The sequence below is a fragment of the Alexandromys fortis genome, unplaced genomic scaffold (genome assembly GCF_014885135.2).
Source record: "Alexandromys fortis isolate MF-2015 unplaced genomic scaffold, M_Fortis_MF-2015_v1.1 scaffold_12, whole genome shotgun sequence".
Classification (NCBI taxonomy): Eukaryota; Metazoa; Chordata; class Mammalia; order Rodentia; family Cricetidae; genus Alexandromys; species Alexandromys fortis.
This window is the reverse complement of record NW_026067937.1, coordinates 4,972,610-4,988,251: the sequence shown is the minus strand read 5'-3', so window position 1 is coordinate 4,988,251 and position 15,642 is coordinate 4,972,610.

Here is a 15,642-nt window from a genome sequence, read left to right as displayed (position 1 = left end):
GCCCCACGCAAGGATGGATACCTTTGTGACAGGGGTGAAGATGTCCGTGCTGTAGAGTCCTCCAGGTGCTCTGCTTCCTCAGTATGGAAACAGCCTTCTTGTTTATTTTCGGTGGCAGAAAGGAAGGGTGGGGGCCAGTTAGGCAAGCTGAATCAGACCATAACCAGACTTGGGTAGGATGAGGTGGAGGAGGCACCCCAGGAAATAGAGCAGGGAGTGACAGCCATGTGAGTGTTGATCCCTTAGGGACTTTGAGGGAGGTGGCTCAGAAGAGGAGATGGAGTCGGGCTTCCCAGCCTCAATCACTGAGTTCTGGGGTAATGCCCCTTGATAAATAATTTGGTAAATTTTTTTTGAGATCATAATATAATTATATCATTTCCTCTCAAACCCTCCCATATATCCCTCCTTGCTCTTTTCAAGTTCATGGCCTTCTTTTTCATTGATTATTATTACATACATATATGTTTACATATGTATTCCTAAACATGTAAAACCAGCTGCCCAGTTTGTCTAATGTTACTTTGTTTTCAGAACTGACCCTTTGTATTGGGTAACCAGTTGGTGTGCTCTTCCCTGGGGAAAACTATTTCAAATATTTCTCCTTCGTTGCCTGTAGTTCTTTGTATAAGACTGAGGCCTCCTGGGATTTTTTTTTTTTTTTGGTTGCCTTCCAAAGGAGGTCCCTATTGCTGAAGATGCCATGTGCTCCAGGGCCCAGAGGCCCTTGAGCTGGGACTGACCTGCCTGTCTCCTCCCTGAGGACTAGCTTTTATGGCATCAGAAAGGGCCTTGTAAGCTTCCAAAGGAGGGAAGCATTTAATAGGCCTACCCAACTACCACCCCCTGTGAACCACAGCAATGACCAGCGTGCTATGGTAATCCCATAGGTGCAGTAGTGGTGTGCATATTTTGGTAATTAATGGGTCTCTAACTGAACTTAAGACCTGCTAAGCAAGAGGGAAACCATCCTTGATTCCAGAAACCTAGCCAACTACTCAAGAAGAGTGAAGTCATGGATCTTGGAGGAGAACATATAATCACCATTTTGTAAAGGCAGCATGATCCCTAACTACCCACACATAAGAGCAGTCCTCAGCCTTCATCAAGGAAACTTCTCTTAGCAACAAGTAGAGACTATTACAGAAAACCACAACCGATCAAAATGCAGACGTAAACATTTTATTTTTGGTGTATAAGTGTTTTGATTACATATATGTCTGTGTACCACGAGTGTGTCTGGTGCCGTCCGAGGCCAGAAGAGGGCAACAGATCCCCTGAAGCTGGAGTTATGGATGATTTTGAGTTTCCCTGTGGGTGCTGGGAATTGAACCTGGGTCCTCTTGGAGAACAGCCAGGGCTCTTAACCCACTGAGCCATCTCTCCAGCCCCAAGAGTTTAACTTTTTTTTTGGGGGGGGGGATTTTCAAAACAGGGTTTTTCGATGTAGCTTTGGAGCCTATCTTGGAACTTGCTTTGTAGACCAGGCTGGCCTTGAACTCAGAGATCCACCTGCATCTGCCTTCTGAGTGCTGGGATCAAAGGTGTGCACCACCACTGCCCAGCTGAGTTTAACATTTTTTTTAACAACTTAATTTTTTTTTATGTCTGCAGGTATTTTGCCTGCATATATTTCTGTGCCCACCGAGGCCAGAAGAGGATGTCAGATCCCCTGGAACTGGAATTAAAGACAGTTGTAACCACTAAGTGCCCTGTGACAAACCCAGGTCCTCTGGAAGAGCAGCCAGTCCTCATCAATGCTGAGCCACCTCCCTAGCAATCAAACTGGAGAAATGATGACATTGTGCCAGGCTGGAATGCAGTTAAATAACCATCATCAGCATTGCTGGGCACAGTGACCCAGCACTGGGGAGGCAGAGGCAGGAGGGCCTCCTGAGCTCTGGACCAGCCTGGTCTGAATATCAAGTTCCAGGACAGCCAGGACTACATACCTTGTGTCAAAAAAAGTAAGTAAATAATGAAAAGTCTTGAGAAAAATTAAGAGGATAGTAAATTTTGTTAGCCTTTCAAATAAGAGATTTTGTTACTTGCCATAGAAAAAGGTTAGACTCTTATCCCTCAATATTTCAGATGGATTTTATAGCATTATGTTTATTTCTCCCCAAAACTCTACATATAAATTCTAGGAAAATAAGAATATAGAAATAGCATGTTTTACTTTATATTCAACAATCTGGAAAAATGTTGTATTCTTTTAATTGTTGTTTGTTTGTTTTTTGAGACAGGATTTCTCTGTGTAGCCCCGGATGTCCTGGTACTCAATCTGTAGACCAGGCTGGTCTTGAACTCATAGACTCGCCTGCCTCTTCCTCTGCCTCCCAAGTGCTGGGATTGAAGGTGTGCTCCACCACCACTTGGCTTCTTCTTCTATTTTTATGGCCATACAGGAAAAGGTCAGTCGGTGAACGATGTAAGAAGCAGTTAGTTTGCAGATGGAGTAGAACCTGTCATACATCAAACACAAAGAGATGGGAGGTAAAAGGCTAGAATTAACATCTCTAGGAGAAAAGAAAGTCATCCTGCATGCAGTTTTCATCCGCGAAAAGAATGCACTGTGTTTCTAGGTAGTGGTTAATTACCTAACCATAAGAAGATTTGCCTAATAAATCCTCTGCATCAGACTTATCCAGCTAACTTTATCTGAGCACATTGTTAGGTCACTTGAAGGCACAGGAATAGCTCTGATTTTCTAAAATGAGGTAAAATGTATTGTAATGTGCCGCCAAACTTCTTGATTTAAAGAGAACTTGCCTTTTAAAACATGTTTTTCCTTGAAAGGATCCGTGTAGCAACACTGAAAGTCCTTCTAACTCTAATGATGTGGGCTGGAGAGATGGCTCAGAGGTTAGGAGCATAGGCTGTTCTCCTAAGAGGACCAGGGTTCAATTCCCAGCAACCACATGGTGGCTCATAAACATCTATAATGAGATGGGGTGCCCTCTTCTGGCATGCAGGCAGAACATTGTATACATAAATAAATCTTAAAAAAAAAAATAAACAAACCAACAACTTAAGAGACCCCTGTGTAAACAACGAAAGGAAGTGGTAATTTTCTTATGAAAAACATTTAAGCAAACCTCCCTTCTTCAGACACCTAGCAAATTGTGGTTTATGTATCAGAAATAGATTTTGCTCGGAAATAGGCGCATCGCATTAAAATATAGACATGCCTTAAAGGTCCCTTTCTCTCTCGGATAAATTTAAAAGATTCCAGAATGTGGCAGGTGGGCGGCGCATGTAGCCTTCCAGCAGAAGCAAAGCAAACTTAGGAACAGATTTTAAAAAATAGATTAAGTGTTTTCTAAGCCCCTGCTTGCCTACACTAGCCAGCTGAAAGCTTTAAATAATTTAATCCCTACAACAACTGCCAGCTCCAACTGGAAGCCTCAAACAAGGACTACGTTCACGCCGGCGCCGACAGGTGCAGTCTATAAACACGATCCCCTGACTGGGCTACCGATCTATGTTTGTATCTTCGTAGGACGCTACACCCTCAAACACAACAGGGCGTTATTTCAGTTCATCCAGGAACCTTCTGCTTCGTTCCACCTTCCTCTCTCGTTTTACTGGAGGCATTCTCTTTTTTTTGTCTGGAGGAACCTTTAGGGAAATAAGGGCATGTGACAATTGTCATGAAAGAGCCCTTTATCGCAGCTTTAATTTGGGAATGTATATACTTATTTAATAACGTATTATATTGTTTTTGATTTATCTACTCGCTAATTATTAGTGTTATTGTTACCATCATTATTGTGGGGGGAGGGATGAGTGCTGCACAGTGCATATGTCAAAGTCAGGGGACAATTCTCAGGGGTTAAACTCTCAATCAAGTTTGTGAGGGAGGCAAGCATAAAGACCCATTAAGTCTTTTTTTTTTTTTTCTTTTTTAGATTTTTAGAAATGTGGTTTCTCTGGCTATCCTGGAAACTCACTCCGAAGACCAAGCTGGCCTTGAACTCACAGAGATCCACCTGCCTTTGCCTCCCAAGTGCTGGGGTTAAAAGCGGGCACCGCTGCCACCTTGCTACTCTTGTTGGCCCTTTGTGAATTACTTCCTTCCTATCATTGCTGCTATTTTTATCCAACCGGCTTTTACATATTAGTGCTTACTGACAACCTTGAAAGCTACTCAGAAAAGAAATCTTTTTTGGTTTTTTGCATATTTATAAGACACATGAGAATGTGCTTGTCCCATATTTCTTCAAGTATCCTTACAGGGAAAATTGACAAATACTTAGCTTTTATATTATCAAGCAAGATAACATTCTCCGTCAAGTTAAATCAGAAAATGAAACAAAGAAAGGGCTCTAGGCATAGTAGTGGAGACCTTTAATTTCAGCTCCCAGAAGGCAGAGGCAGGCAGATCTTTGTAAGTCTGAGGCTAGCCTGGTCTATATAGTGAGTTCCAGGACAGCCAAAGCTACTGGTGAGACTCAAGAAGAGAGGGAGGGAAGAAGGAAGGGAGGAAGAGAGGAAGGAGGGAAGGAAGGAAGGAAGGAAGGAAGGAAGGAAGGAAGGAAGGAAGGAAGGAAGGAAGGAAGGAAGGGAGACTATTTAGGTATATAGATTTGGCAACATGTTCTTGTGTGTGATACACATAGACAAATGGGACTGTATAAGATTTTAAAATCATATGGGAGTTGGAGAAAGACTCAGAAGTTAAGAGCACTCTGCTCTTGAATAAAGCCTAAGTTCAGTGCCCAGCACTCACACCAGGTGGGGTGGCTTCACCAACGCCATGTCTCCTCAGTTCCAGGTGACACACTGCTCTCTTCTGGCTGTTGTGGGTACTGCACTTACATGTACAAACCCATACTCAGACACACAACAAACACATGTCATTAAAAACAATTAAAGGCTAATGGCTCACACATGGAACCCTTGCTCTTGGAACTCTGGCCTACAGTATGAGTTCCAGGCCACCCTGGGCTTTCAGCCAGTCCCTGTTTGAAAATTAAAGAGGAAAGAACCTGGCCTGGTGACACAGGTCTATTATCCCAGCTGCTTGGAAGGCTGAAGTGGAAGATTGAAAACTGAAACATGTCTGGACTACAAAAGGGAGTTCAAAGCCAGCCCAAGCAACTTGGCAAGACCCTGCCCCCAAACTAAAAGGTAAAGGATGAGGAGGCGTGAGGAGCAGGGTTTGGGTCCTTTGCACTGGCAGTAACAGGGGCAAGTGTGGCAGACTGCCCACAATCTCAGCATGTGGGAGGCAGAGACAGGGATCATCGGAGCAAGCTTAGCTAAACTAGGGGGGCTCCAGATTCAGCCCAAGGCCCTGCCTTAATAAATATGCTGGAAAGCAGTTGAAGTTAACCTCATGCTTTTACACGGATAAATGCATTCACATGAAGACACACACACATGCAGCTCACATGAACACACACCATGCACATATGCCCCTGGAGAGGTTAAGATGGTCATTCTCACAAAACTCTGGACCAGCCATAGCTAAGTAAGACTCTGTCTCCATCAAAAAAAAAAAAAAAAAAAAAAGAACACCAACAACCAACACTCCCCCAAAAAACAGAAACAACCACCACAACCTTTTTATTTATTTGTTTGTTTGTTTATTTATCTAATGTTTTTGAGATAAGGTCTCTCTCTCTCTCTCTCTCTCTCTCTCTCTCTCTCTCTCTCTCTCTCTCTCTCTCTCTCTGCATAGCCCTGGCTGTCCTGTAGCTAACTGTGAAGATCAGGCTGGACTTGAACTCACAGAGTTCTACCTGCCTCTGCCTCCCAAGTGCTGGAATTATATGCCTGTTCTACCTCATCTAGCTTTAAAAAAAAATTAGTTTTCAAACAAAAGAATAAACTTGCTGAGCATGTCAGGTTTCTGGGTACAATTCCCCAAGTAATCCCTGCCACTTCACACAAAAAAAAAAAATAGCATGTACTGCTAAGGTTATGGAAGATTGAAGCCCTTTGTACTGTTGTCAGGAGTGTAAGATTGTGCAGGCTTTATGAGAAACAGCACAGAAATTCTTTACAAAGATAGAATTTATCATATAAGTCCTTGTGTCCACTTCTAGGTATATATTCCAAACCATTGGAAACAGGGACTAGGGAAGTATCTCCACACCCAGGTCACCCTAAAATGGTTCACAACGACCAAGATGTGAGAGAAAAACAAATGTTAATCAACAAATGGATGGGAAAAGAAAACGTGATAGAGGTCAGGTGTGGAGGATCAAGCTGGCACTCCCAGCAGCCGAAGATTGATAACGGAAGGATTTCAAGTCCAAGGGACAATCTGTACATTTAAAAAAAAAAAGATACAGCCTTTAATCCCAGCACTCAGAAGGCAGAAGCAGGCAATCTCTGTGAGTTCAAGGCTAGCCTGATCTACTGAGCTAGTTCCAGGACAGATGGGGCTGTTACAGAGAAATCCTGTCTTAAAAAAATGATCCACACACATAATACAGAATCTCATCTATGGCAGTTCATATATATGAAACATAAAACAAGATGCAGCGCTGTTCTCAACATCTAAAATAAAAATAAATAAGTTAATAAATTAATAAAAATAAAAAGGAGACCATCTAAAAATAACCTCGAGAACCTTTACTAATAAACTAGTGGCAAAATGGGTGACATGTACCTTCAGTCCTGGACCTCAGGAAGCAGAGGTAGGAGGATCTCTGTGAGTTTGAGATCAGCCTGTCCTGTACTGTCCATTCCAGAGCAACCAGGGCTACACAGGGAGACCCTATCTCGAAATGAATGAATAAATAAATGAATAAACAACAAAATAAAACAATTTACAAAATGGCAAATAAATTTTTATTCTATTCATATGCTGTATCTAGAATAATCAAATTCATAGAAGCAAAGCCAGGCATGGTGGCCTGTAATCTTAGCACTAGGGAGTGGAAGCAGGAGGATCACAGATTCCAGTTCATCTTCTGATTGATAGTGAGTTCAAGGTCAAGTGAGCAGCATGCAATCTTATTTCTTTTTCATTTCATTTTTTTCTGATTTAGTTTATCAAGACAGGGTTTCTCTGAGTCGCCCTGGCTGTCCTGGAACTCGCTTTGCATACCAGGCTGGCCTTGAACTCAAGGAGATCTGCCTGCCTCTGTCTCCTGAGTACTAGGATTCAAGATGAGTGCCAACACGCCTGGCATTTATTTGTTTGTTTGCTTTCGTCCATAGTAATCCCTGAGCTGTTTACAGAATATTCACCAGTTCCCCCCCCCCCGGGGGTGTCAATAACCCCATTTTACAGGGGGGACTGGAGGATTTATCAGCCAAAGTGAGTCCTCAGGATCCAAATGGGAACCCCAAAATGGCCCTCATTGGCTCCTGCACAAGCCCTAGGCATAAGGAAGTCTGATCCCAGAAGCCGGAGCCTGGGGAGCATCACAAGAGAAAGGCGGTAGAGACCGAGCATTTGTTTTTTTTTTAATTTAATGCTATTTGATGTGTGTGGATGTGTTGTCTGAATGTATGTCTGTGCACCATGTTTGTGCCAAAAAAGAACGTCAGTTTCCTGGGAACTGGAGTGACGGACGACTGTGGCATCCAGTGCCATCTCTCCAGACCCGATTTCTTTCCTTTTAATTTTTGAGCAGGGTCTCCCAGTCTCTGGTGCTCCTCACGAACTCGGGTCTCCACCTTCGCCATGCTGGGTTACAGGGTTGTGCCTCCACTTTTACATGAATGCTGGGATCCAAACTCAGATGCTCGCGCTCACTCAGAGATCACTCAAGGCACAGAGCCGTCTTCTGGGCCCCTAGACCAGCTTTATTGGAGGGGCTTCCTTTGGTTTCTTATTTTGAGACAGTGTCTCACTGTGGAGCCCAGTGTAATCACTTTTCTGTTGGTGTGATGGATCGTACGTCCCGGAGGAAGGCAACTTAAGGGCCATGGTGGTTATTTTGACCTGGAAGTCACAGCAGCAGGAACTAGGGGCAGCTGGTCACTTCGCATCTACAATGGGGAATGCTGGTGTTCAGTTCACTTTCTCCTTCGTGTACAAATCCAGGATCCCAGCACAGGAAATGGTGCCGCCCACAATGGGTGGGTCTTCGCATCCCAGTTAGTCAAAATGATTCCGTGCAAACTTGCCGAGGGACCATCTTCCAGGTATTAGATTCCACATGCCACCAATCTGACAATTCTTATTAATCCTCATTCCCAAGATGGCCTAAAATTGGCTAAGTTTCTCAGACTGGCCGCAAATATAGAATCTTCTTGCCCCCAAGTCACCCAAGTGCTGAGATAAGCGGCATGTGCCGCCGCGTCCAGATTTTTAGTTTTGTGAGCCCGGTTGTCAGAGGGCGTTGCACCCGTTTGCATCATGATAAGCTCTGTCTTGGTCCTTTCCCTGTTGTCCTGTCTCTGACATTCAGATATCTTTTTCCTTTGTAATTTAAAAGCATTCTGGGAATTGATACTTTAAGACTGTGTGAATGTCTTGTTTCCCCATGGTCCAGAATTCTCCTGGACCCCTGCCTATACTTCCTGGCTGACTACTGGCCAATCAGCGTTTTATTAAAATACAAGTAACAAATCTTTACAGGGTACAAGACCATTGTCCCACAGCACTCCCTGCTCTTTTTTTTTTTTTTTTCAAAACAAGAACTCTGAATCTAATCTCCTTTGTTTAGCTTTTTTCCAGACTGTTATCCATAACAACTTGTAACCAACCACTCTAAACAAAGAAAAACATCCATAATCCATTTTTGGGGAATGTGGGCATAGTTTTCTAGGCTACTTCTTGCTGATTGGGGGTGCTGATAATCTTATAGGAACCTAAGGAAAACTAAGAATTTTGATCAAGTCCTGACTGTGAGGCTTGATCATCTCAGCGAGCAGTCTTGAAACTGTTCTGGATGTAGAACTCAGAGGAAACTCCAACAGAAGTTCTCTGAAATGTTGGATCATCTGGGCCATCTGCTCCTATCGGAGATTTTTCAAGGGGTCTTCCTTGATCAAACCTGATTTTTTCTTTTTCTTTTTTCTTTTCTTTTTTGTTTTGTTTTTCGAGGCAGGGTTTCTGAAACTCATTCTTGTAGACCAGGTTGTCCTGAAACTCATTCTTGTAGACCAGGTTGGCCTTAAACTCATAGAGATCCCCTGCCTCTGCCTCCCGAATGCTGGGATTGAAGGTGTGTGCCACCATTCCCAGGCCAAACCTGATTTTTCTTAACCCAGAATGAATACACAGCCTCTCATTTCCTGCAGAAACAAAAACAAAACCTCTTCTCCAAAGTGATATATCCAGCAGCATTTATATTCAAATGTCTTTTAGCAGCTGTTGCTCCTTCTTCAGTCACCAAATAATTCAATGACAACACAATAACACACAGTATCCAGACCCTCTGTGTATTTTCCATATTTACGTGGCTTTATTTTAAACTCTATTTCTTTTTTATTTTTAATTTTTAGTTTTTTTGTGACTTGGTTTCTCTTTGTATCTTTGGCTGTCCTGGCACTCATTCTGTAGACCAGATTGTCCTTGAACTAACAGAGATATGCCTCCCTCTACCTTCCAAGTGTTGGGATTAAAGATGTGTGCCACCACAACCAACTACCTTCTTTCTTTTTATTTTAAGGACTCTATCCTTTTTCTTTTTTCTCCCAAGCCTACATATTTTTTTAACACACTGTAAACCATTTAGAGGTTTTCTTCATCTTTGAATCTGTCTTTGCTCTATATCTCTTTTTCTGACCACACGAGTCTTTAATTTGCTAAGTGATATGGCTAGGATTAAAGCCGTGGCTTTGACGACTGGGTCCACCCCATTCCTTAGCTTTCTGAGAGTCTAGCCTCATGGCCAGAGCCATGTTTATTGCCACAACTCTATGGCGTTTCAAGGTCCCTGCCATCACCAAGAAGCATGCTGTCAGCTATACATAAACACCATTTAAGTGTTTAGTGGCAGGACCTCTTAAAAGAGCTGCAAGGTTTTTGCAGCCTAAAGCTGAGTCAGGAAGCCTATCTTAAATGGGACGCACTTGCCTCTAGCAAACAGAGAACACCAGAGGAAATGCTGCTACCAAGAAGTCATGATTAGCTCTGTTCTTTTGTATATAGAATTACTTCCCAAGCTCTCTCAGGTTTTATATGGATTCAGTTGTCTATGTTGGCGCCATTTATTGTAGTAGGCTGATTGTTCATTTCCCAGCTGCCAAGACTCCTAAAATAACCACAGAAACAGTATTAATTAAATCACTGCTTAGCCAATCACTATAGCATATTCCTAGCAAGCTCTTACATATTAAATTAACCCATTTCTATTATTTTATATTTTACTACAAGGTGTGTGGCCTACCAGCAAGGTTCCACCTGGCAGCTCACATCTTTCCCCTCTGGTGACTACATGGCGTCTCTCTAACTCTGCCTTCTTTCTCCCAGCATTCAGTTTAGTTCCCCCCTCACACACACACATAACTCTACTCTACCCTATCACAGGCCAAAGAAGATTCTTTATTAACCAATAATATTCATGCATACAGAGAGGAATCTCAGATCATTTAATTGATGATATTTTATGTCTCAGTTACTACTTTAGAGACTATAAAAATAGTCTTTTTTGTATGCAACAGCATGGGTTTGTAGATTCTTTTTGAAGTTATTGAATTGTCAGTTACTGGCATTTTGATGCTCTAATTGGGCAACACAAGACCAATGGGTCCTCTTCAAGCTAGATCCCATGTCCTCAATCAAAGTTTTATTGTCATTTCCTCCTGCCTCAGCCTCCCAACAGCATGGACTATAGGCAAGTCCCACCACACCTAGTGCCATCAAATCTTCAGTATCGTCTTGCTTTCTGACTGAAATAGTTAATATTGATTATTAACTAGGCAGGATGTACAATCACCTAAGAGACAAGCCTCTGGGAACACCTGTGAGGGCTTATCTAGATTAGGTTGGTCTCTGACTCTGTCTGTGAAGGTTTGTCTTGATAAGGTTAATAGAGGTGGTAACACTCACCTTGAAAGTGGAAGGCACCATTCCCTGGGCTCAGGTCCTAGACTTCATAAAAAGGAGAAAGGTAATAGCTGAGCCCAGATATTTCTCACTCTCTGTGTCTTGAGTGTGGATGCAATGTGAACACTGCCTCAAGCTCCTGCTTCCAAATGACACTCTATAGCCTTGAATTGTGAGCCAAACTAAACCCTGCCCCCCCCCTCCTCAAGACAGTCTTTCTCTGTAGCTTTAGGGCCCATCCTGGGAACTAGCTCTTGTAGACCAAGCTGGCTTTGAATTCACAGAGATCTGCCTGCCTCTGCCTCCCAAGTCCTGGGATTAAAAGCGTGCACTACCACCGCCTGGCTTGCTTTTCTTTCTTTCTTTTTTTTTTTTTTTTTAAGTATTTTATCGCAACAGTGGGATGAAATTTTGGTCACTGGGTTTGCCTCAGGGAGTCCACGAGAAGGGAAGGAGCCGAATTGCGTGAACAGGGTTCCCAAGCTTGTTAGGGAAGATGGGGAGACAGTTAAGTGTTACACCTCCACTTTATTCCAGGAAGTAAGGGGAATATAAAGGCTGGGGACAGGGGCAGGGCATCACCTAATTTGCATTAAGAGGCACGCTCCTATCATAAGGCTCCTGATATGTGCAGCAAGGGAACCTTCCAGTGGGATCTATATTGGAGTTCAAGCTAAAGCTAAGTCAGGCATAAGGTTTTAGAAACAGGCATCTGGTTTAGAGACAGCTTCAGATAAGGTCAGTCAGTCCTCCAGGCTCAGACACATCCTCCAGATAAGGCTAGGTAGAGAACAGGAATCTTTGCTGGGGGAAGAAGGGGTTCCATTTGTCGAGCTTGAGAAACCTGCTAGGCTGTGGCAGACTGTGACCTCTAACTAGCCAGCATTGTATTCCAACACCAGTAGGTATTAATATAAATACAAGAGAAGATTGATTACAGATTTGGCTCCTGAAGTAGCAGCCCTATGGTGCTGATGCTGTAACTAAGTTCAAAGCTGAGAACTTCAGACCAAAGAAACCCAAAGCTATAACTCATAGCTGGATATCAAAGCCTGAGGTCCCCAGATATTATCACTGGCTTAGGTCTTGGAGTGTGGCCTGGATTTTTGGTATCCTGGACAGGAGATAAACATGTCCCGGCTCTTAGAGGGAACAACCAATTGGGCTGTGCTTGTTCTCCCCAGTCCTATCCTGCTGGACAGTGTCAGCCACATTGAAGACGTGCCTTCTAGTCCTCTCGGGCTCATGTGCTAACCGTCTCTGGAAACCTTAATCTGGTCACTGAAAGTTATCTTTACTAAAAACCCATATTCTAGTTCACCCCTGGGCAGCCCTACAACAGTCCGCATTAACCAACTTTCGAGTGATTGTACTCCCACGTTAGATGCTGAGGGACATGTCATGTTCTTTCTGACGCACAGATGGCACTAAATTAGTTTGTGATAAATCATGTGACCAAGAGAGACAAAGGGATGAAAATTTGGTGCTTGAAAGGAAGTAGGAAGTAGCCCCTGAGTCTTTTCATCTGAGCCAAATTAAGTCGGTCTTGATTGGTTTTTCGGTTCCTATTAGATTTAATGTCCTTCAAAAAAGTGATTTTTATTTAAAACTCAAGTGGCAATATTTTTGCATAAAATATTTTTTGTGAATAAAAAAATATTTTGTGTGTATTGTGTGTGTGTATTTGTGTAGTGTGAGAGAGAAAGAGAGAGAGAGAGATGTGCTGGGTTTTGATCACAGACCTCATTCACTGAGCTACAGCCCCAGCTACAGGTCTTTTAACTTAAGTAGGCTGTACCTGTATATTGATCCAGACACCATAAAATAAATTTGGAGAATTACCAACATTAACACACCTTAATTAATTGTCCATCTAGATTCTCTTAAGGATTGATTTGTCTGTGTAATGTGGACAGTGTCATTGTATACGCTCCTAAGCAGTATCTAGATGAAAATGTTAACTTGCTAGGTGTGGTGGCACTCTTCAATCTCAGTTCTTGGGAGGCAGAAGCTGGCAGACCTCTGCTAATTCGAGGCCAGTCTGCTCTATATAACTAGTTCCTGCCCAGTCCTGCCAGGGGAACATAACGAGACCTGTCTTAAAAGAAAAAGAAAATAGCTCTTCTAATTAACTGTCAATTAAATAAGAGGGTTCATTGTTGTTTCCAATTACAGTGATAAATTTGTATATGGGATTTTTTTTTGTCATTGTAATTGTTGAATTAGGTTCTCGTACATCAAAAGCTGGTCTTAAATTCTCTAGGTAGCTTAGAATAACCTTGAACTTTTGATGCTCCCGCCTCTATCTCCCGATTGGATTGGAGGGAGGATTGAAGACGTGTATCATTATACCTGGTCAATTTAAGTGGTACTGGGGATCATGGGGATCAAGTTTAAGGATTCATGCAAGGTCTCTACCAAGGGAGCCTTTTCCTCAGGCCTGCATGGATTTGTAAAAATTCTTTTTAGGTTTCCTTTTGCTCAAGAAAAGACATTTGTTGAACAGCTGGCCCGAGCTGTGGTGTGAGGTAAAATTAAGGAAGCTAGCAGAGACAAATGAGCCACAACTGGGACAAAATGCATGACCTCACTGACAGAGAGTTCCGAGGAACTGGCCCAGAGATAATACGTAGATACTTCTTGGAACTTGCTTTCTCCCTTTTCCACAAGTGTTTTCTCCTTAGTCACTGAAGTACGGAGACACTTCATTCTCTAAACTTCCAGTAGAGCGCTTTGTGCCAGGAGAACACATTCCAATCTCTGTGTGCTATAACTAGTAAATAATGAAATGACCGTCAGATAGGCAGAGTGTTTGGGGCCTTGTGCAATGAATGCAGAAGTGTCTTTGGGTGGAAATCACCTAAGAGGGACAAGAGTGGGGAGTGTGTGATGAGTACCATTGCTGCAGGATTTATGAGGCACACATCCCCACCCGAGAGCTCTTTGTGGGCCAAATGCCCGTGCTGACAACAGACGTGCATTGGAAATCATGTAAATGCATGGAGATTGCAGATGACCTCTTTCCTCCCAGGAAATGAATACAGCCCTCGTGCAGCTCTCACAACACTGGACAACAATGACGCTTATCAAAGAAAAGTCCTAAGGTGCTCCTTATTTTTAAACACCACCGAGTCATTTTGAGAGTTGGTAAAGACTATTTGTGTGGTGGTGCCCAACTCTAGAGTGAGCCTTAGGGAGGAGGAAGCCTGAGGGTTGGGAGTTCAAGGTCAGCATTGTTTAAGTTATTCAAGGCCATACTGGACTAAAGGAGACACCAGCAAGATTGCTACCTGGTAAAGGCCCTTGCCACCAAGCTCCGTGGCATAGTGGAAGGATAGAACTGACTCTCTATAGCTGTTCTTTACACACACACACACACACACACACACACTTGAACACACATGCAAATTAAACTAAACAACAAACTTATTTCTATTTTAAATGAATCATTTAAAAAGTGAGGACACAGGGCTGGATAGATGGCTCAGCAGTTAAGAACACTGGCTGTTCTTCCAAAGTTCCTTGTTCAATTTCCAGCCACCACATGGTAGCTCACAACCATCTTTAATGAGATCTGGTGCCCTCTTCTGGCCTGCAGGCTTACATGCAGACAGAACACTGTCTACATAATAAATAAATCTATTTTTAAAAAGTGAGGAAAAAAAAAAGGAAACAATTGCAGTTTGTAGGATTCACAGTTTTCTAAAAAAAAAAAAATGTGGATGCATTTTCTCCCCAGCAACCTGTATAGCACCTCCTTGAACCATCAAAGACAACCAGCAGGGAAGAAGCTTCTAACTGCGTTCCGGCCTCATTTCTCTACATCTTGTAACAGGTTTGTAGTGTCTTCAGCACCAGAGACCTCACAGGGTTTCTCTGTGTAGTCCTGGCTGTCCTAGAACTCACTCTGTACACCAGGCTGGCCTTGAACTCACAGAGATCTGCTTCCATCTGCCGCCATCTCCCTCCAAGTGCATGGATTAAAGGTGTGTACCACCACTGCCCAGCTAAGATCTCACATCTTTTAAAACTACAAATAACCATCCACATAATTAAATTTGTATTTGTTTAATATATCCTACAGTGGGGGAAGTGTATGCATGTGTTTGAATATGCAAAGAGATTATAGGAAATAAAAATTTATCCTCCCTTCCTTCCCTAGTCCTTGCCCATACATACATGCAAGCAAAACAGTCATACACATAAAAAGTAAATAACTTTTGCTAGGTATGGGGCCCCTACCCTTAGCACTCAGAAGGCAGAGACAGGTAGATTTCTATGACTTCTAGGCCATCCAGAGCTATACATAGTGAGACTAATAGTCTAAGTAAATAAATAGATCTTTAATAATGATAAATATGATTGACTACCTGGATGCTTTTAAACTGATTCCCTAGCATTAGTTCAATTTTTAAATATTTTAAATTCAACTAAGAGAGTCAGATTAAATTTTAATGATGAAAATGTGTTCAGTCAGCATTCCGATTCAAGAGAAGTCAGCAATCATTCCTTTTTTTTGTTGTTGTTGTTTTTTTTTGTTTGTTTGTTTTTTTCGAGACAGGGTTTCTCTGTGGCTTTGGAGCCTGTCCTGGAACTACCTCTGTAGACCAGGCTGGTCTCGAACTCACAGAGATCTGCCTGCCTCTGTTTCCCTAGTGCTGGGATTAAAGGCGTGCACCACC